This window comes from Erythrolamprus reginae, chromosome 2 (assembly GCF_031021105.1).
Source record: "Erythrolamprus reginae isolate rEryReg1 chromosome 2, rEryReg1.hap1, whole genome shotgun sequence".
NCBI classification, from domain to species: domain Eukaryota; kingdom Metazoa; phylum Chordata; class Lepidosauria; order Squamata; family Dipsadidae; genus Erythrolamprus; species Erythrolamprus reginae.
This window is the reverse complement of record NC_091951.1, coordinates 284,654,818-284,677,688: the sequence shown is the minus strand read 5'-3', so window position 1 is coordinate 284,677,688 and position 22,871 is coordinate 284,654,818.

Genomic DNA, 22,871 nt, shown 5'->3' with positions numbered 1-22,871 from the left:
AACATTGAAGCAATTGAGCAGATGTTTCAGGCAGGGCTATGAATTGCATTAGCTTTGATTTCTGAGGATTCTAATGTGTTGAATCAAGTTTGTCTCTCTCGCGTGCTTTCTGTACAAGCTGGGCATGTGCAGGCTGCAGACTTCATCCACCTACCTTATACAGTGAACATCCTTCTACGCAGCCCCTGAACTGAAGTTTGGGGATTGTCAAGAAGTTGGAATACAGAACTTTGAAGCAATTGAGCAGATGTTTCAGGCAGTGCTGTGAATTGCATTAGCTTTGATTTCTGAGAGTTCTGATGTTGTCCCAAATCAAGTTTCTCTCTCTCCCTCTCCCCGATCTCTAAGGGGAAAATACGGAATGCAGTAACCTTCATACCAAAGGGATACCTATTTATCTGAGCTGAGGTGGCACAGTGGTTAGAGTGCAGCACTGCAGGCTACTTCGACTAACTGCTAGCTGTAGTTCAGCAGTTCAAATCTCACCACCGGCTCAAGGCTGACTCAGCCTTCCATCTTTCCCAGGTGGGTAAAATGAGGACCCAGGTTGTTAGGGGCAATATGCTGCAACATCCTGCCTGTCAGCGACTACTTCAGCTTCAACCACAACAACACAAGAGCACACAACAGATTTAAACTTAATATTAACCGCTCCAAACTTGACTGTAAAAAATAGGACTTCAGTAACTGAGTTGTCGAAGCGTGGAACTCATTACCGGACTCCACAGTGTCATCCCCAAACCCCCAACACTTTACCCTTAGATTATCTACGGTTGACCTATCCAGATTCCTAAGAGGTCAGTAAGAGGCAAGTACAAGTGCACTAGAGTGCCTTCCGTCCCCTGTCCTATTGCTCTCCTATATCTCCTATACCTTTCTTCTATTCCTATATCTCTTCTATTTTTTCATTGATATGTTCTATTACTATTTCTTCTTTTCTATTATTTCTTAGATATATTTTACTATGAGTATCTCCTTCATCATGTATTTTACTATGTGTATATATATATATACCCATTAAAACCCTCATTGTGTATTGGACAAAATAAATAAATAAATAAAATAATAATAATAATAATAATAATAATAATATTAATATTAATAATAATAATTTATTAGATTTGTATGCCGCTCCTCTCCGAAGACTCGGAGGCTGTAAAAACACTATGAAGCGGTATATAAGTCTAAATGATATTGCTATTGCTACTCGCATTTGCTTTCAAACTGCTAGGTTGGCAGGAGTTTGGTGCCATAACTTCATATAACGAGAACTCACTGCATCATGTAGCAGTAAGGTCTTGAACCTGGGCTGTTGAATTTCCAGCTGACCCTTCCAGCATCTTAACCACTGAATCACAGCACCTCCCTCAGAAAAGCATTAAAGGCTAATTCAAAGTGTATGTGCAGAGGATAAAGTATGATTTTAATAATATTGCGTGTGTATCATGATAGGGAGAATTGTCTGGCCTGACACTTCAAGAGCATCAGTTCACTACCGTATCAGATTCAGGCTTGGCTTCTAGCTGGAAGAACAGGCAGATCATTATAATTTTAGCCCCAATCAGTTTCATAGATCTACTGTAGTTTCTCTTTTACCTCATCAATCTATTTAAAAAAAAAGAATGCATAAAAATCATAGGTCAGCATGCATACTGTATATTAATGTAATTTTTTAATGTAATTTTTAATGTAATTTTATTATTAGATTTGTTCCATTGTTATACTGTTTTTATTGTTGTTGTGAGCTGCCCCGAGTCTTCAGAGAGGGACGCCATACAAATCTAATAAATTGAATTGAATTGAATATTATATGCACTTCTAAAAATACTTTTGAAAACACTTTTAGAAAAACACTGTGTAGAATGCACTAAATACCTACAGGTGGTTTTTGTACATTTTTAAAAGAAGCCATATTGTATTTTACTGAATCTAGAAGTGCATTGCAAAATGTAGGGAAATATCTGTTCAAATAATTGTGGGGGTGTTTTGGAGGTGGTTTAGCTCAAAAGGTGCAAATCAGCCCCATTCACTCTAAAATGTGAAACAAAATCAACAAACAAAATTAGTCCTTAATTTACCCAATCGTATTCAATCACCTGCGCTTGCTCACCAATTCACCTGCTGGTGTAGAGAACTTCAGATTGCACATAGAAAATACATAAGAAAAAAAAATAGTCTCAGTTCTCAAATCCATATATACTACCTGCCTTTCTTTCTCCCAATTCTGTTCTATTGCCTAGACATTCAATTTCTCTTAGAAGTCAACCAAAAGTGAAAGAAATTCCTTGGTGGACAAGCCCCTTGGGAGGCTTAAGACCAGATGCACCGTTTTCCAATATTCAGACAAACAACTTCATCACGCTGAACAGCTACACAAATGCTGGTGGGATTAATCTTTTTAAATTCAACGTCATAGAGTCTGAGGCAATGAGTCACAGAGCACTTCGGCTAATGTAGTGTAAACTAAATCAGTCAGAACCTCCAGCAGAAAGTGTCCTACTTCGGCAAAAAGTGACAGCTACCTTGTTTGAAAGCAAAGTAGTCCATTTGCAGGTCAAGCTGTGACTCATCTCTGCTCTGCATACTGATTTAACATGTCCCATTAGAGACTGGCAAACAGAAAGGTATTACCAGGATTAAGAATTTCCCTGAGACAAGCAGAATAAGTTATTAGAAATGGCTTTTTGAACACAGCCCCCTCCCCTCTTCTCTCCCCCAGGACACTGACTGGATTGTTTCCATGCTGGATTAGGTCAGGACTCAAATAAATGTGCATTTTCTAGCCAAAATGGCCCACTTGTGCACTTCTAACTTTGCTTAGTTGGAGCCTGGTCAGACACTTGTAGTATCTCTGTGGGGGCTGCCAATATTCCCTTCTTGTAAAGGAAAGTTTCTCTCTTTTTTTTTTAAAAAAAATAAATTTTATTGATTTTTTAAAATTTTAACAAAAAGATAAAACATAAATTCAAAACATAAATGTGTGTACCATCACCAAACAAAATCATATATCCCTCCACCAGGGAAGATTCAATTCTATATCTTTCATTTACCTCCGCTCGGGGTTACATTGCTCATTCTTTATAGAGTGATTGAATTTTATTTTTTACATTTGCATCACTTACTAATATTAATATATGATTTTTAACCTTTTCCCACCGCCTCATTGTTGCTACTAATTTCTCTTCATTATAATTATGTAATCTAATTTCCATAATTTCGTAGTGAATGTGATCCACCATGTACCTGCACCAATTTTTTATCGTCCATTTATTAGCATCTTTCCACCCAAACACTATAGTTGCTTGGGCACTTTCTATTGCTGCAATTTTAATTTCTTCATATTCTTTTACCTCACTATTTTTTTATCAATAGTGCTGCTTCCTTGGTTAATTTCCAGTCACTATTCGTAATTTTATTCACTTCCATTTGTATTTGCTTCCAAAATTTTTGGACTTTACTGCATTCCCAAAACATATGCATAAATACTCATTTTTCCTTACATCCATGCCAACAATTTCCTTTCATCATCGTTTGAAAGCGTGCTAGTTGTACTGGTGTATAATACCATTTATGTAAATTTTTTCTTCTCATCTCTCTTATCCTTGTATTTTTAATTCTTTTAATATTTTCAATTATGCCTTCCATATCCCATTCATCAATTTCTAACTCATCCTGCCAATATTTCGTCAGTCCTTTTATTACTTGCTCCTCTGCTTGTAATAATTCCCTATATATATTACCTGCTTGTGCTTTTATATTCTTACTCTTTTCCCTTAATATCTTCTCTAAATTTGTTTCTTGTTTGAGGAATATTTCTATATTTTCTTTTTTACTTAAATACGTACTTATTGCGTTAACTTGTAACCAATTTTGTTGTCCAAGGCATCTCTCTATTTCGTTTCTATTGATCCTTCCATCCTTTTCATATAACTGTTCTATTCTCTGTATACCTGGCTGGTTTGCTGTACAACAGTATGCTCTTATTTGTACAAAATGAATGGGCTATCCTGATGGTATCAACCAATATTTGTATGCAATACTGCAAATCTTTATGTATCTTATTCTCATGCCTTTCCTTGCAATAAAAAGTCACTTTCCCCCCTGAAACCTGGTGTATTCCTGACCTAATTTCCTATGGAGAACTTTCCTGGAGAAACTTTTTACCATATCTACCCAATTTCTTCATGCAAGATATTGTCATACCCAATCTTTCTGCATAAGATTAATGCATTCAATTGTTTGAGGTCCAGTCCATTTCTGCAATAGATACACATCTGGAACACCTTTGGAACAGCCAGATCAGCATTTCCTTTCTGATGTTCCATCTTTGGAACTGGGAATTTTTCTAGAATCTTCCATCTTTGGAACAGGACGTTTTGCACATCCTCACAAGAATCATTCCTGTTTTTGATTACTTTGTCAGACAATACATCTTTGCATGCAACCTATCTAACTATGAGTAGAACACAATTAATATGCCTATTTCAAATGTTCTGACATCCAATGTTAATCCAGTTGTGTTTTAAATTTCACAAGCTAGGCCTGAACCACTGTCAGTTGCCTGTCTACAAACCTTCAATTTATTTGTATGTGATATTCTACTCAATTAGATTGTGTACTCAATACAACTCACAATAGTGATAGTATTAGTAATAAAGTATTCAAACCCAAAATATATATATTAAATCTCTCCCCTCCATCACTCCCCCTCTCTCCCTCCCCCTCCCTCCCTCTCTCTAATTGTCTCTCTCAAATTCCAGAGAATTAAACCTGGGATTTTCATCAGACAAACTGTGTTCTACAGATGAACTATAGTTATTCCCTAAATTAAACTATCTCTCTCTTACAAGAAATAGTTCAATTATTTTGTTTCCCATTTCAGATTTGATTCTCAATGCAACATAGGGTACAAATTCAAGTGGCAGCATCCAAAATCCTTATGGGGATGCCCAAAATCCTGCTCAAGCCATCCTCTTCTTTTCTCTCTGATTTGTGTAATATTGACAATAGGGAACAGAGTTCCTATATGCTGTCTGTGATTCTTTTTCCCCCTCCCCATTCTTTGGTTTATGTACCCATGCAAGTTAAATGCCGAATGGAACTTTAAGTTAAAAGTTATTCAAACCCTTCCAGCTTTAAATCTCTTTCGTACTGTTATGTCTAAAACTATCACCAAAAGACATTGTTTATCCAATCAGCAATATCCAAACAAAATAAAAATGTAGCTTCTAGTCTTCAAATTTTCAATCAGAATAGAGTTGAAGGTGAACTTGGAAGTCTTCTAGTCCATCCCCCTGCTCAAGCAGGAAATTCTGGGAGGGCGGGCATGGCCAAATGCCGTGGCGACACAGAGTTTCCCGTGCTCCACCGCTTTGGGGACTTGGTTCGGCCGGAACCAGGTTGGAATCACCCTGGAGGGGTGGTAAAGAAGGGAGACATGTCAGGTTTTCTCAGAGGGGTGGCAACCCCCCCCCCAGGAGCTGACAAAGAGCTCCCTACCAGCAGCATTGGGAAACAATTCATTGTCCAAGCTGTGGTGGCTACAACTAGCATGGTTGTTACATTTAAAGATTGGATGCCACCTGGAAAGAAGACTGAAGACTAAGCGCTGGACAGAAGAACTGAAACTAAAGTTGGTGAGTTTCATTACCGAAATGAAGTTTTGGGACTTTTTTATTAAATAAAAAAAGGTGGGGGGGATAAGGAGAAATGAGAGAGAGTAGAAGGGGAGATAGAGAAGGAGGAAGGAAAGAGGAAGAAGGAGAGAGAGCAGGAGATGTAGAGCAGGAAGAAGGAAGAAGGAGGAGATGGTAGTAGGAAAGGGGAGAGAAGGTATAAGAAAGTAGGTACTAGAGGTAGAATAGCCACCTGAGATAGGAAGAGGGGAGTAGAGAGAGAGAAGATTGAGATGGATTTAATAATAAAATTAAAATTGGAATGTAACTTAGTTTATTGTACTATTGTTTTTAAGCAACAATATACGTATATTGATTTCTCTTGAAGGTTTATGTGATGTATGTTATGTATGTTTTTGATGTGGAGGGAAAATATAAAAAAACTTTTCCTGGAAAAAAAAAAGCAGGAAATGCTATAACATTTCAGACAAGTGACCGTCCAATCTCATCTTAAAAACCTGCAGTGATGAAGCACTAGGTGTGAAATATGTACCAGTAGTGATGGCTGCCGGCGGTTCACTTCGCCCACCCATCCATGGGAAAAATTGATTCTTCTTACAAACTTTTCTACTTAAGAACCTGATCACGGAACAAATTAAGTTCATAAGTAGAGGTATCACTGTACTCTGTCTGCTCCGAAGTCTGAAATGAAACTAACTGCTCTCTCCTGCCTTGTGTGTACTTGGAAGAACTAATTGTGGCATTATCTATTTATTAATCTGTTATTATGTACATAAGGATGTTAAGTGAATCCTGCTGCATCAGTTATCTGTGTGTGCTTGTGGATTTGATTTCTGCAACAAATTCTGGGTGATTTATAGATTAGCCACAGATCCCAGCCATAGCGGTTTCTTCTTCCTTTTACCTTTAGTTATTTGCCTTACATACAGTCCTGTGGCTTTTTAGATGGCCTTTTTTAATACAGTCCACTGGGTGCTCGCTCCTGCCATTTTAAATGATACATTTGTCAAGAATCATGAGGTACAACACTTAATGATTGTCATAGGGTACAAGTAAGCAATCAAGAAATAATCAATATTAATAAAAATCATAAGGATACAAGCAACAAGTTGCAGTCATGCAGTCGTAAATGGGAGGAGATGGTTCATAGAAATGATGAGAAGACTAATAGTAATAATGCAGCCTTAGTGAATAGTTTGACAGTGTTGAGGGAATTGTTTGTTTAACAGAGTGATGGCATTTGGGAAAAAACTATTCTTGTGACTAGTTGTCTTCGTGTGCAGTGCTCTATAGCGTTGTTTCAAGAGTAGGAATTGAAACATTTTATGTCCAAATAGTTATTATGTGACCCCCAATAGTCCTTTACATTTTCCACATTTTCTTAGTTTATGTCTGTATGTGTGCAAAATTGAATTTAATATATGGGTGAAAATTAAATTCTAGGCAGATTTTTATCAGGGAAAAATAAAACAATTGCGCAGCATTTTCTGTTCTTCAGAAAAGAGCAAAATAGTATGTTCACATGCCACTTTCCAACAATGAAATCCCTTTTTGATTTGGCTTTGACAATGAAGCATTCCCACTCCCGGTAAAGAGCAGAGAATATTTTCTTTAACCTCAGAGTGCATGTAAAACCTGGAGGGTGAAGACATTGATGAATGGAGGTCTTTTTGAGGCTTGACATCTAGCTTTGGAGAGGCAGAGGAGAAAGTCAGCAGGCTGAGACAAGGCCAGACAAGAGCAGAATTACCTGTTAGCCACACCAATGACGACCTCTGAGAATTGAAGAGTTCACTGTGAAGTTCTAATCAGGGATCAGGAGAGAAAGCTTTCAGACAAGACCCTTTGCACTGCCTCATGTAGGAAACTTTAAATTGAGAATTCTCTAAGTCTTTTCTAGCCCCAACATAAATGATACTTTTATAAGGATGAGACTGCTTTCCTTCCTTCCTTCTGTTGTGGTTAGCTCTGGCCCAGCTCCTGCCCCAAGGACTGTGGATGTGGGGGAGACATCCACATGCTGCAGGCCTGTTTTGTCCCCGGTGGAATCTGCTGATGAAGGCTCCTCTGACCAAGAAGACATGAGTGACAGGGAGGAGGAGAGTGGACCAAACAGCTCAGAAGGAGATCAATTATCTAGCTCCTCCTTGGATTCAGAACAAGAGTTAATGATACAGCCACGCATGAGGAGAGCGATGCATTGGTAACAACAACTGAGAGATTATTATCAAAGAAAGTGAGGCCACCTGTGGTTGGGTGGGGCTGTGGTAATTAGTGAGGCTGCTATAAATAGCAGCCTGTGGGTTTGGCCATTGTGGAGGATTATCTGATTGTTGTGTTTCGTGACTTCTTTACTGACTTTTGTGTGCTAATTTTTCCCCGCTTTGAAACTAAACCAGGGCAAAGTGTGTTTCACTTTCTGAAAGAAGAAGGACCGTGAATTGCCTCACAGCTGCAAGCTAAGTATCACAGAACTGATAAGGGACTTGTACAAATTACCAGTTTGTTTGGAGACGAGTGCTCTTTGCTATACCAAAAGAAGCTTTGGTTTAAGTGAATTTTCATTATAAAGAACATTGTTTTGAATTTTCAAACGTGTGTGTGTCTGAAATTGTATCTGTGCATTTTTGAGAGGATTCTACCAGAGAGCTCGACAGGACACCTTCTTTCCTTCCTTCCTTCCTTCCTTCCTTCCTTCCTTCCTTCCTTCCTTCCTTCCTTCCTTCCCTCCCTCCCTCCCTCCCTCCCTGGTATTCCATGGCTTCCAAAAATGAGATTTATAGTCCAGCAAACTTTGATTTTATTTATTTATATGCTGCTTTTATAATTTTGATAAATACCTGAAGGTGGCGAACATACCTAATACTCAGCCAGCTTTCATGCTTAAAGTGGAAATAGAACTTTGTTTCCTGGTTTCTTTCTTGGTGCCTTTAGATCAGTGGTGTCAAACTTGAGGTCCGTGGACTGAATGCATCCTATGCCGGCCATGCCCACCCCTGGTTTAGTGAAGGGGGGGAAAAGTCACGATATGTCACATGACAACAACATGACAATGCGAACTTGACACCCCTGCTTTAGACCAAACTCAAGAAAGTCATCGCTTTTCCATCCCTGATTAATATTGCACAAATAAGCCTGTGTAAACTTTCGATAATGAGTCGCAGAAGGGAAATTTAGATGTTTGCATTCTTTATTTCAGAATTCTAGCCTGTAATTACTATTTAACATGGTTAATTAAAACAAACAGCCTGATAAATTACAGTATGAACTTGCTTTTTTTTTTTAAAGTAAGCCATAATTAAGACTTAATAATTCACAGCTTTTTGAATCAATTACATCTTTGCCCAGGCATATGTGGCTTTCAATGCTTGCATTCAGGAATCCTCATATTGTATGCTCTGAAGCACTTTTCTGGAATCAAATACGGTGTGCTGCACTGTTCAGTTTTAAATGATTTTCATTTTCTTCCTTTGGTTATACTGGAGGAGATGGATTATACAGATAAGCCTCCTGCAGGGTTTACTCACATAATACTAAATCATAGTTTATAGTTGGTCTGAATGAGGCCATAGTATTAAATTGTGTGTAGCAGGGATTCTGCGCTGCAAAGTGAGAGAAAACATTTCCTGTCTCAGAGCAGCCTTGTATTTTAAATGTTCTCATTCATTCATAAAGGACTTCTTACATTTTGTTAGCTTTGCACCGTTCCGCACCAACATATTACACTTGCCAAAAGCCAAGCTCATTAATTCCAATGAACAACATGATAGAATCAAAACTGAAGCATTATCTTGCTTTCAGAGCCTTGGATTGGAAACTGGTTGATGAAGAAATACACTCTGTGATTGAAATCTCTCTCTCTCCCTCTCTCTCTCCCTCCCTCCCTCCCCCTCCCTCCCTATCCCTCTCTCTCCCTCTCTCTCTCACACACAAGATAAAGGTTTCCTAGGAGAATGCAACTAAAAAAGAAATGGAAGAATGTGATAAGGGTTGGAAGATCCTTCAACTATTGTAAGGGGTTCCAAGTAACACACCATAGAAAGGAGAACTCTGAGGCAGGCAAGTTCCTCAAAGAACTATTTATTGGAAACATCATATTGGCACAACTGAGGAAAGCTGACTCTAACGTTCCCAGGGCTTTCACCTAGTTAAAAAGTAAAAGTTCCTCCTTTTCCCCAAGTCACTGGTCATGCTGTCCAATCCAGTTGCTGGCTGGTTGCTGGGTTGCTGACTCCTCCCCTGACCAGTCACTTGTGTGAATGTCCTTGGGTCCCACAGGAAAGTTTTATTGTTTTGGATACAAAACCCCATCTTACTATTTCCCCTCTCCCTCTGTTGTGTGGCGACCCTGAAGCCTCCAAGATGGTCTCAACCAGGTTCACTTCAGGGTTGACAACTACTCTACTAAACAAATAATTCCCTCAACACTGTCAGACTTTCTACTAAATCTGCACTTCTATTCTACTAGTTTTTCTCATCATTCCTTTCACCCATTTCCTCCCATGTTGACTGTATGACTGTAACTTGTTGCTTATATCCTAAGATTTTTATTAATATTGCTTCTTCATTGCTTATTTGACCCCTATGACAATCATTAAGTGTTGTACCACATGATTCTTGACAAATGTATATTTTATTTTATGTACGCTGAGAGCATATGCACCAAGACAAATTCCTTGTGTGTCCAATCACACTTGGCCAATAAAGAATTCTATTCTATTCTATTCTACTTTATGGATGATCATGAGAGGTGCATGTGTTTTAATCTGAGAGAGTGAAGGAATTTTTTTGTGTGTCATGTGAGAAACGGCAAAGTTTTCCAGACCCTGGATGCTGCAGTTAGAGGGAACTTGGGTTTTCAGTGCATCTATGAAGGAAAGGCATTATAACAACGCTGCAAAATTTATCTAATGGTAGCATTAAAACTAAAAAACGTGTACTGCGTTAGTTGAAGCTTGGAACCTCTTCACTCTACTGGCCTTAAAACACCCAATAAAACCAAAACCCTTGACTTTATTGCAACTTTGCTTCACTAATGACAATCTCCTGCTGCATAACAAAAGCCAAGATTACACTCTCTGCTGTTTTATAGGACCTGCAATGGGGAATCTTTTTTATTTTTCCTTTCAAAAGAACACTGAACAGTCAACACTTGATAATGACTTTGTTCCCATTCATTATAGATTATTTCTTACAACTTAAAATGTTCACCTTGAATTAAATTGGTTTGCATCATAAAATGGGGAGGCTAATGGTGCAAATGCTTTTGATTGTAGCATCAGCTATAATGGCACATTCTTATATTTTCTGTTCTGTGTCACCTGAGTCACTTTTTCAAGAGCAGAGCAGATGTGCAGAATTCAGCAGGATTTTTAAACAAGCAATTACTTTTCAGGTATTCATTTATGACCTGATATTTCTTGTGCCCACTAACCTTTTATTTCAGCTTAGTAGGTAGAAGCAACGAACACTCTATTCACCCTCATTTCATTTTACTTCTCAGAGTCTTGTATTTATTTGTGGCATGTTCTTTCTTTAATGTACAATCCTTGGGGCACCTTTTGTCCTGCACATAAGCCATGTTGCTTTTCCTTAGCACGTACATTGATCGGTTCAGTTCCAATTCAAATATTAGTTGGTTTTGAATTTATGAATGGGATATATTAGTTGGTTTTGAATTTATGAATGGGATATAGGAATGTGAAGTTGATTTGGTAGGGGGAAAACCCTGCCTGGTTATATATAAAAATGCCATCAAATGCCTGGCTTTATTGGCAACTTAATCTGACCTAATCTCTTCGTCCAGCCTTAATTTATCATCTAATTCAGCAAATTAATTAAAGATTCAATAAAATGGAGAGAACTCTGGTTCTCGAAGAGTCTGTGGTTGTTTCTGAACCTTTAAATTCTTGTGAAGCTGAAGAACAAGGAAGGCATTTGGAAGGTGGGTTTTACCCTCTGAATCCAAGTCTGCAGAAAATCATGGAATTATATCCTTCAATCAGAAAAATGTAGTAGGTAGGAGATACTGTATGTTCTTCTGCAGTATGGAGGACCTAGGGTTCAATAGACTCTGAGTCTGTTCGGGGTTTTGCTGATGTTTTCCCCCACCCTCCAAAGGATAAGACTTAAAATACTGCTATTCTCAATCCATCCCCATTTTCTAGGTATCAGCAGAGTACTGGATCTATTGTATAGGACAAGACATAATGAGATGTGAATTTATTTATTTTATTTATTTATTTATTTTGTCCAATACACAATACACATAGAAGATAATAGATATGTAATAATATAAATAAAGAAAAGAGTAGAAGAAAAGATATAAAAGTATAGGTGAACATATTTGAAAGGAAGAAAAGATAAATGAGATAAGGAGAGACAATTGGACAGGGGACGGAAGGCACACTGGTGCACTTATGCACGCCCCTTTCTGACCTGTAAGGAACCTGGAGAGGTCAATTGTGAATAGTCTAAGGGAAAAATGTTGGGGGTTAGGGGTTGACACTACTGAGTCAGGTAATGAGTTCCACGCTTCGACAACTTGGTTGCTGAAGTCATATTTTTTACAGTCAAGTTTGGAGCGTTTAATATTAAGTTTGAATCTGTTGCGTGATCTTGTGTTGAATGAAATGGTATTATGCAAGAGTATAAAACAACAGTGTACAAGAGCCATGGTGGTGCAGTGGTTAGAATGCAGTGTTGCAGGCTAATGCAGGCTAATTCTGACAACTGTCAGCTGTTTGAATCACACCAGCTCAAGGTTCTCTCAGACTTTCATCCTTCCCAGGTTTTTAAAATGAGGACCCATATAGTTTGGGGCGATATGCTGACTCTGTAAACTCCATAAACTGCTTAGAAACATAGAAACATAGAAGACTGATGGCAGAAAAACACCTCATGGTCCATCTAGTCTGCCTTTATCACTTTCCTGTATTTTATTTTAGGATGGATATATGTTTATCCCAGGTATGTTTAAATTCAGTTACTGTGAATTTACCAACCACGTCTGCTGGAAGTTTGTTTCAAGCATCTACAATTCTTTCAGTAAAATAATATTTTCTCATGTTACTTCTAATGTTTCCCCCAACTAACCTCAGATTGTGGCCCCTTGTTCTTGAGTTCACTTTTCTATTAAAAACACTTCTCTCCTAAACCTTATTTAACCCTTTAACATATTTAAATGTTTCGATCATGTCCCCCCTTTTCCTTCTGTCTTCCAGACTATACAGATTGAGTTCATGAAGTCTTTCCTGATACATTTTATGCTTAAGACCTTCCACCATTTTTGTAGCCCGTCTTTGGACCTGTTCAATTTTATCACTATATTTTTGTAGGTGAGGTCTCCAGAACTGAACACAGTATTCCAAATGGGGTTTCACCAGCACTCTATACAGCCGGATCACAATCTCCCTCTTCCTGCTTGTTATAGAATGGCCTTAAAGCAGAATGGCCTTTAAAGCACTGTAAAGAAGCATATGAGTCTCAGTGCTATAAGGTTTACGTTTTAGTCCCTTGAAGCTGATGCTTCCTCAGCTATGGGTTCTTCCTGGTTTGGACCGGTTTTCCCAAACTGGAAGCAACTTGCTGGTGATAATAATTGTTGTGGTTAGCTCTGGCCCAGCTCCTGCCCCAAGGAATGTACAGGTGGATGTGGGGGAAACATCCACATGCCGCAGGCCTGTTTTGCTTCCGATGAAATCTGCCAACAAAGCCTCCTCTGACCAAGGAAGCGTGAGTGACAGATTGATGCATAGGAGACAACAACTGAAGGATTATTACAAGAGAAAATGAGGTCACCTGTGGTTGGGTGGGGCTGCTGTAATTAGTGCTACAGATAAAAGTGCAGCCTGGTGTTTTAGCTTCATGGCAGTTTATCTGATTCATAGTTTCATCAAGATCGTGGTTTTTGTGCTGTTCAAGATTGTGTGTGGACCCTCTGGACTTTAGAATTGGACTCAATTTTCCAGTTATTGGGTGAGCAATTGGATTACATTTAACCTGTGCCTTGTGTGTACCAGAAAATCCCTTTGACATTTAAAAAGGGAGCTGTTTCTGTTTTTCTGTTTATAAAAACTTTTGGGTTTTCCTTTTATTGTGTTGTGTGTGTCTTCCTGGACTAATTACCCTGTAATTACAGATGGTTGAAACACGCCGGTAGAACAACAACAACAATAACAACAACAACAACAACAACAATAATTTATTAGATTTGTATGCTGCCCCTCTCGGAAGACTCGGGGCGGCTCACAACAACAATAATAACAATGTTACAATGAAAACAAATCTAATATTAAAAAACATCTAAAAACCCCATCATTTAAAAACCATGCAACACACGCATACCATATATATTATATTATATAAAATATAAAAGCCTCATGTGACAATGATATCGCGGAACTGGTTCAGTCGTTGCTGGTCTGTGGATGCTGCCATCTTATTTTTTTAATTTTTAAAAAGAAAATTCCAGGTGTTTTTTTTCTTCTGAGCATGCGCAGAAGCCAGGTTTTGGGCGCTGAGCATGTTTCACCATCTTGTTTTCAGCTTTGTTTTTGGGTTTTAAAAAATGGTTTTGGCACTGCGCATGCCCCCAAGGCATGGCCATGTGACACAGGAGAAAGCGATCCAGCAGCGAGGTAAGTTAGAACCAGTATTGGATTCCTATCCAGTATGGGGCACACTGCACACGGTTAATAAAATGGAAGTTGCATGTGCAGCTTTGGGTGCCCGGTGTGAGTGCGTGCATATCCCAGTGGGATTTTGCTTCTGCGCATGCACAGGAAGAAAAATCTTGTGAGGGAATGCATGCACGCAAAAAAAAATCACCAAAATCTCACACATGTGTGCATCCCATTGTGAGATTTTGCTTCTTGCGTATGCGCAGAAGAAAAAATCTTGCTGGTATATGAGCGGGGGTGGCGCAGCAGGTAGAGTGCTGTATTGCAGGCCACTAAAGCTGCCAATAGATCTGAAGGTCAGCGGTTCAAATCTCATCACCAGCTCAAGGTTGACTCAGCCTTCCATCCTTCCGAGGTGGGTCAAATGAGGACCCAAATTGTGGGGGCAATATACTGGCTCTGTTAAAAAGTGCTATTGCTAACATGTTATAAGCCGCCCTGAGTCTAAGGAAAAGGGCGGCATAAAAATTGAATAAATAAATAAATAAATAAATAAAATGCGTGCACGCCAGACGCCTGAAGTTGCATGCATAGTGCACCCATAGCAAGAGAAGCGGAAATCCCCACCTGGTTAGAACCCACCCTTTGCTGACTGTATGAATAACTTTATTGCAGAATGTTAGGGCTTTTCCCTCTATCTGATGACATTAATACTCTGTTTTGAGTGATAGCAAACAGAAGTTCATTGATTTGGAAATAAATTGAAGGACAGCATTAGTAGTGTTAAATAATATCATTTTTCAAACAATCCAGGAAGTAATTAAATGAATGGCAATTATTTTAAAACTTGGAACATACACTTTGTTTTTGTTTGTGTCCTATTAACCAAGATATTGCAATTTAGAGTAATCTTGATGACAAATAAAAAAATTAATTTAGATAGAAACAATCCTTCCTTCCTTCCTTCCTTCCTTCCTTCCTTCCTTCCTTTTAAAAAAATAATAAATTTGCTTACATTAAAACCAAAGAACTGACAACAAAATGCAAAGAGAAGTTTTATTATTCAACATTCTCAGCAGCTTGGGGAATTATTTCTTGCAGCAGATACACGGGGCATTTTAGCACTTTTATCAAGTTTAAGAAAAAAAATGACATTCTCAAAAATTTGATATTTTTTTTGGCAGAATGCCGTAGTTTTAAGGAATCTCTGTGTGCTCTGTATGGCATTTTACTTGGATTAAGATCAAACTGAAATGATGACATGCACTAGAAGCTAAGTTTTACCCTTAGAAATATGGTATTTTTCCCTACCTCAATCTGCAATCAATTATTCCATCTCTTTCTCTCCCTCCCTCTCTTTCCCTCTCCACTCAGATTGTACCAAAAGTCAACCCCCACTGACAATTTATTACATAAAGCCTGTTAAATATTCAAAGTGGTTGCTATTTTCTTCTAAACATTTCTTTGTTTGTTTGATGCATTGATCTTCCAAATCCCTAAGCACACTCTCTACTTTTCCTCTGAATAAAATTAAAGCATATCGTAGTCGGCTTATCGGCCTAACATTTTATACACAACCTACCTACATATACATATTTGTGGCTGAGTATGTGTATATAGTTAAAACAATTATTTCATAAGTGCTGCTGATAATATCAGAAAATTATGTTACTTTGGAGCAAAATATTTATAACAAATTAAACAAAGTACTGTGATACCTCTACCTACAAACGTCTCTATTTACAAACTTTTCTTGATAAGAACAGGGTGTTCAACATTTCTTTGCCTCCTCTTAAGAACTATTTTCCACTTACAACTCCAGCGGTCCTTGGAAGAAGCCAATTATCTAGGTCCTCAGCAGTCTGGATTCAGGCCCGGCTACAGCATGGAAACTGCTTTGGTCGCGTTAATGGATGATCTCTGGCGGGCCCGGGACAGGGGCTTGTTCTCTGTCCTGGTGCTTCTTGACCTCTCAGCGGCTTTCGATACCATCGGCCATGGTATCCTTCTGCGCCAGCTGGAGGGGTTGGGAGTGAGAGGCGCTGTCCTTCAGTGGTTCTCCTCCTACCTCTCCGGTCGGTCGCAGTTGGTGTTAGTGGGGAGTCAGAGGTCGACCTCTAGGTTTCTCCCTTGTGGGGTGCCTCAAGGGTCGGTCCTCTCCCCCCTGCTATTTAACATCTACATGAAACCGCTGGGTGAGATCATCCAAGGACATGGGGTGAGGTATCATCAATACGCCGATTATACCCAGCTATACATCTCCACCCCATGTCCAGTCAGTGAAGCAGTGGAAGTGATGTGCCGGTGCCTGGAGGATGTTGGGGCCTGGATGGGTGTCAACAAACTCAAACTCAACCCAGACAAGACGGAGCGGCTGTGGGTTTTGCCTCCCAAGGACAATTCCATCTGTCCGTCCATCACCCTGGGGGGAGAATCATTGACCCCCTCAGAGAGGGTTCGCAACTTGGGCGTCGTCCTCGATCCACAGCTCACATTAGAGAAACATCTTTCAGCTGTGGCGAGGGGGGCATTCTCCCAGGTTCGCCTGGTGTATCAGTTGCGACCCTATCTGGACTGGGAGTCACTGCTCACAGTCACTCATGCCCTCATCACCTCAAGGCTCGACTACTGTAACACTCTCTACATGGGGCTACCTTTGAAAAGTGTTCGGAAACTTCAGATCGTGCAAAATGCAGCTGCGAGAGCAATCATGGGCTTCCCTAAATATGCCCATGTCACACCAACACTCAGCAGTCTGCATTGGTTGCCGATCAGTTTCCGGTCACAATTCAAAGTGTTGGTTATGACCTATAAAGCCCTTCATGGCACCGGACCAGATCACCTCAGGGACCGCCTTCTGCCGCACGAATCCCAGCGGCCAGTTAGGTCCCACAGAGTGGGTCTTCTCCGGGTCCCGTCAACTAAACAATGCCACTTGGCAGGACCCAGGGGAAGAGCCTTCTCTGTGGCGGTCCTGGCCCTCTGGAACCAACTCCCCCAAGAGATCAGAATTGCCCCCACCCTCCTTGCCTTTCGTAAGCTACTTAAAACCCACCTCTGCCGCCAGGCATGGGGGAATTAAGACTTTTTCTCCCCCTAGGCCATTACAACTGTATATATGGTATGCTTGTATGTATGTTAGGTTTTAGTATTGGATTTTATTGTACATTGTTTTTTTTAAAATATTTTTATTGAATTTTTTAAAAAGACAAACAAAGACATACAACACTAAACATTTAAGGAGCTACCATTGCTCCGATTGTCGTAGAAGTCTATCTAATACAGAAATATAAAAAATCCTAACTGTAATCATATCTAAGCAGAAATACCACACATGTAAGTTACATTCTTGTTAAATTCAACTCTATATTTCTAATATTAAACTTATTAATTAAATTTCTTTATGTTTTAAAATATTCTATACTTATACAAAAAGAGAAGAAAAAGAGAAAAAAAAGGTTTATTAGTAATACTGTTTACCATTTCATTCTGTATTATAATTAATTATTAATAGCATTTTTAAAATTCCACCAATCATATACTTTGTCCCATATTTTATAATATTCTGTTTCAGTTTGATTATTTAAACGTTTAGTCATCATATCTAGTTCTGCACATTCTATAATTTTTTTAAATACTTCAGTATCTTTTGGTATTGTTTTTTCTTTCAATTTCTGTGCAAGTACAATTCGGGCCGCAGCCAATATATGTATTATTAAATAATAAGTTTCTTTTTTATACTTTGTAATTGAAATACCCAATAAAAAGAATTCAGGAGATTTTTTTATCTTCTCCTTTGTTATTTCATTTATCCAATTCTCTACTTTGTTCCAAAATATTTTTGTCTCAGAACATGTCCACCACGCATGATAATATGTACCAATTTCTTTTTTACATTTCCAACAAATAGGTGATACAGATGGAAACATTTTAGAAATTCTATATGGTGGAAGGTGCCATCTGTAGAACATCTTGATTTGATTTTCTTTAAAGGAAATCGATTTTGTTATTTTCCAATTATACATCCATAATTTTTCCCATGTATCTAAATCTATGTCTTTGCCTAAATTTTTGCACCAACTGATCATATTGTCTTTCAATATCCAACCTATGGTCCTGTAATTTATTAAGTATTTATACACATTTCCAATTGTTTTTGAATGATTTTGAAATAATAATTTACTCAATACATTATTTTCTTTTTTAAAAATATAAGTCTTTACATCTGTTTGATATCTGGAACTAATCTGCATATATTGCCACCAATCTAGGTCAATACCTAAATCATATAGTTCTTGTTTTGTTCTTAATTTAATTTGCTTTTAGTATTGGATTTTATTGTACATTGTTTATGATTGTTGTTAGCTGCCCTGAGTTTTCGGAGAGGGGCGGCATATAAATCCAATAAAACTAAACTAAACTAACTAAACTACAAACCGGAGCTTCCGAAACTGTTATCGGAAAAGATAGGGGGGAGCCTCCGGTGGGTCTCTCTCAGAATCTCCTGGTTGGAAATGGGGCAAGAAAAGGTGGGGAGAAGCCTCCATAGGACCTCTCTAGGAATCTCCTGGGAGGGAACATGGTCTCCACCCTCCCTGTGGTTTCCCCAATCGTACGCATCATTTGCTTTTACATTGGTTCCTATGGGAAAAAATTGCTTCTTCTTACAAACTTTTCTACTAATTTTTATTAATTTTATTTTTAATTTTTATTAAGAGGTGCAACTTAAACTTAAGAATGTTCCCCAATATTTATTTCTGTTTGTAATGACATACTTCATTTTTAAGAGACATAACAGAGATATTTAATGTCTAATCCCAAAATTTTAATTGCCTTTAAATAAACATATAGAATTATATTCAAAATGAATACTTAATGGCTGAAAATACATGGCTAGGCAAACAGTTGAATTAAAATCTGATTTGAAGTTGCTTCAATAACTAAATATGTGTTCTGAATTAAATTTAATTAAATTGATGTAGATGGTTCTATGGAAGGGCAGAAATTACCTGTTTTTATTAAGTATACAGAAATCTAAATTAAATATTTCAATTTGATCTTTGAGTTTGAATGTCCAAATTAGAAAGAGGATTTTTGGTATTTTTCAAACTGTAAAATGGGTTTGACTTTTCCAAATTCAAGCAACAAGTTACCATTTCAGCTTGCAGTTGGTCACAAAATTTTACTTATTTGTCTTTGCAAAATGGCTGATTTGACTGAGTTACTATAGAAAATAGTGTCTTGGACAAAAAATGCAAACAAAATTATCCATTTAATAACACTGAGAATATGACAAATGGGTCTACAGGTTTTTGTGGGAATGAATCAAGATTTTTTAAAATAATTATTAATAATAATAATAATAATAATAATAATAACAACAACAATAACAATTATTATTATTATTATTATTATTATTATTATTATTATTATTATTATTATTATTATATTTGTATGCCGCCCCTCTCCGGAGACTCAGAGCAGCTCATAACAACAAAACAGTACAAATCCAATAGTTATCCCGGTTGAGTTTGAGTCTGTTGACATCCAGACCCCAACAGCCTCCAGGCACTGGCATATCACTTCCACTGCTTCGTTGACTGGACATGGGGTGGAGATGTACAACTGGGTATCATCTGCGTACTGATGATACCTCACCCCATGCCTCTGGATGATCTCACCTAGCAGTTTCATGTAGATATTGAATAGCAGGGGGGAGAGGACTGACCCCTGAGGAACCCCACAAGGGAGTAACCTTGAGGTTGACCTCTGACCCCCCACTAACACCGAGTGCGACCGACTGGAGAGGTAGGAGGAGAACCACTGAAGAACAGTGCCTCCCACTCCCAACCCCTCCAGCCGGCACAAAAGGATACCATGGTCGATGGTATTGAAAGCCGCTGAGAGGTCAAGAAGCACCAGGACAGAGGATAAACCCCTGTCTCGGGCCCGCCAGAGATCATCCATCAAAGCGACCAAAGCAGTTTCCGTGCTGTAGCCGGGCTTGAATCCTGACTGCTGAGGGCCTAGATAATCGGCTTCTTCCAAGGACCATTGGAGTTGGAGCACCACCACCTTCTCAACAACCTTCCCCATAAAGAGAAGGTTGGAGACTGGCCAGTAGTTGTTAAGAATGGTTGGGTCCAGAGAAGGCTTCTTGAGGAGGGGGCGCACAAGTGCCTCCTTGTAGGGATCTGGAAAGGACCCCCTTCCCAAAGAAGCGTTGACAATCTCCTGGACCCAGCTCCGTGTCACCTCTCTGCTGGCGGAGACCAGCCAGGAGGGACATGGATCCAGTAAGCAGGTGGTGGAACTCACAGTTCCAATGGCCTTGTCCACTTCATCAGGTGTCACCAGATCAAACACTTCCCAGACAGGTGGACAAGTATGGACCCCAGTCACCTCGACTGACTCGTTGTCAGTTGACTCTGTTATCCAATTGGAGTCAAGGTCCGCCCGGATCTGAGCTACTTTATCAGCGAAAAATGTGTTAAAATCCTCAGCACTACTGTGTAAGGGCTCCCCAACTCCTCCTGGTTAAGAAGGGAGTGGATCACCCTAAACAGAGCGGCTGGGCAGGATTCTGCTAATGCAATCAAGGCAGCATGATACGCGTATCTTGCCACCTTGAGCTCCACTTTGTAAGTCTTAATAGACATCTCTTCTGGCGTTTCAACTCCCGGAGCTCCTCGGTAAACCAAGGAGCTCTCCGAGGTCTAGTGCCACAAAGATGTCGCAATGGTGCAATCCAGTCAAGAGCATCCGTTGCAGCCTTATTCCAGGCTACAGCAAGAGACTCTGCTGAACTGTGGACGAGTGCATCTGGAATAACCCCAAGTGCCCTCTGAAAGCCCTCTAGGTTCATCAGGCATCTAACCACTCCTTCAAACCCAGAGAAATGTTTACAGATGCTAGAATTTCTTAGGCCAGTTTAGACATGGACACTGGGTTTTAGTTTACATTAGGGATATGGAATCATTAAGAATTATTTCTGTTTAAACGTTCACGCTAACAGCAGAAGATCCCATCTGACAGCTTTCATGATGATTTGTTTTTAATGCAAAATAGCAGAACCAATTATGTTTACCCTACACGCCAGCCAGTTACAAACTGAGAGAATATTATACATAAGTTGTATTTGAAGAAAAAAAAGTGATTTTCAAATTTCCTGAAGTTTTATTTGTCTTAGTGTAGTGCTAAGGAAGGCAAATAAAAAGATGGAAGTTTTATAACACATTAAATGTCACAATGCTATAATGAATTTGCATAACAAGTTACAAGACAGACCCTACTGAGTATGCCATTTTTGCATGTTTAGGAACCCCGTAAAATATACTATCCATCTTAAAAAGGGGAGAAGTCATTGGCTGTAGAGATGGAGGCCATGTGGAAGTTGTGTGCAGCAAACTGCCTACCTCTAACAGGCCTCTACATGATCTCATCCAGTTCACATAGCCAGAATGATTTAAGACATTATCCCTGGCTGGTATGTGATCTCATATAGATTGTATTAACAGGATATTCTTAAGGATTGACAAGGAGAATTCACCAATAAAAATGCTGTTACTTTCTTCTACCTTTTTCTGCTTGGAAAACTGTATAAAAACCAATAAACACTGCAATGGAAGTCAGACATCTTAGTATCCTGCAATGACTTGTCTCTAACTCCATCAATTAGCAACTAATAGACTGGATCAATTCATAGCTAACATAAAAACCAGTAGAATGTGTACTGATATGAGACTGTTTTATCATAGAAACCAGCTGGTGCTTTTACTTTTCTGTGAAAAATTATTTGGCACCCCTAGTTTATGAAGCAGAAGCAATCAGCGAGCCAGGAGTTTGACACCCCTAATTTAGGAGTATTTTTCTTTCAGGTGGATCTGATGTAATAAGACTGTTACTCTAACAAAGTCACAAATCCAGACTTGGCTTTATGTTAATCTACCCATATGGCAAGATCTGAACCATTCCAAACTCCAGGACTTTCCTGTGATCTTTCTTCAATCTGTGGGGCAGAAGAACACCTCTCTCTCTCTCTCCCTCTCTCTCCCCCCCCCTCTCTCTCATCAATCCATATTGATTCTTTTTTCCTGGATTTTTTTTTTTAGCATGATGAGAGAATGATATCCTTATATATAATTACCAGTAGCTGGATATCTGTGTTTCACTACGAAACTGAACTCCTTAGCAGGTAGTAGACTGTCTAAACACCCAGCCCACAGGCCGTATGAGTCACACACTAGTCATACCCATTGGCAGTTGGAAAAGTGTTATTTTCAGGTGGGGAGGGGGAATAGAATGTCTAACTCCTTAGCATCAGAGCGTGTTAATAATAATATACGAAATAATTAATAATATGACGGTCATTTCACTCTCTTCATTCTCTACATCAATGACCTCTGTGACCATATCGAAAGCAACTGTGTTCTTTTTGCCGACGATGTGAAACTTTTCAACACCACTGATAACACACTCACTCTCCAAAAAGACCTGGACTTTGTCTCAGACTGGTCTAACACCTAGCAACTTCAAATATCAACCAACAAATGCTAACCCACACTCAGTAAAAGACCTTGGAATACTAATATCGAATGACCTAAGTGCTAAAGCC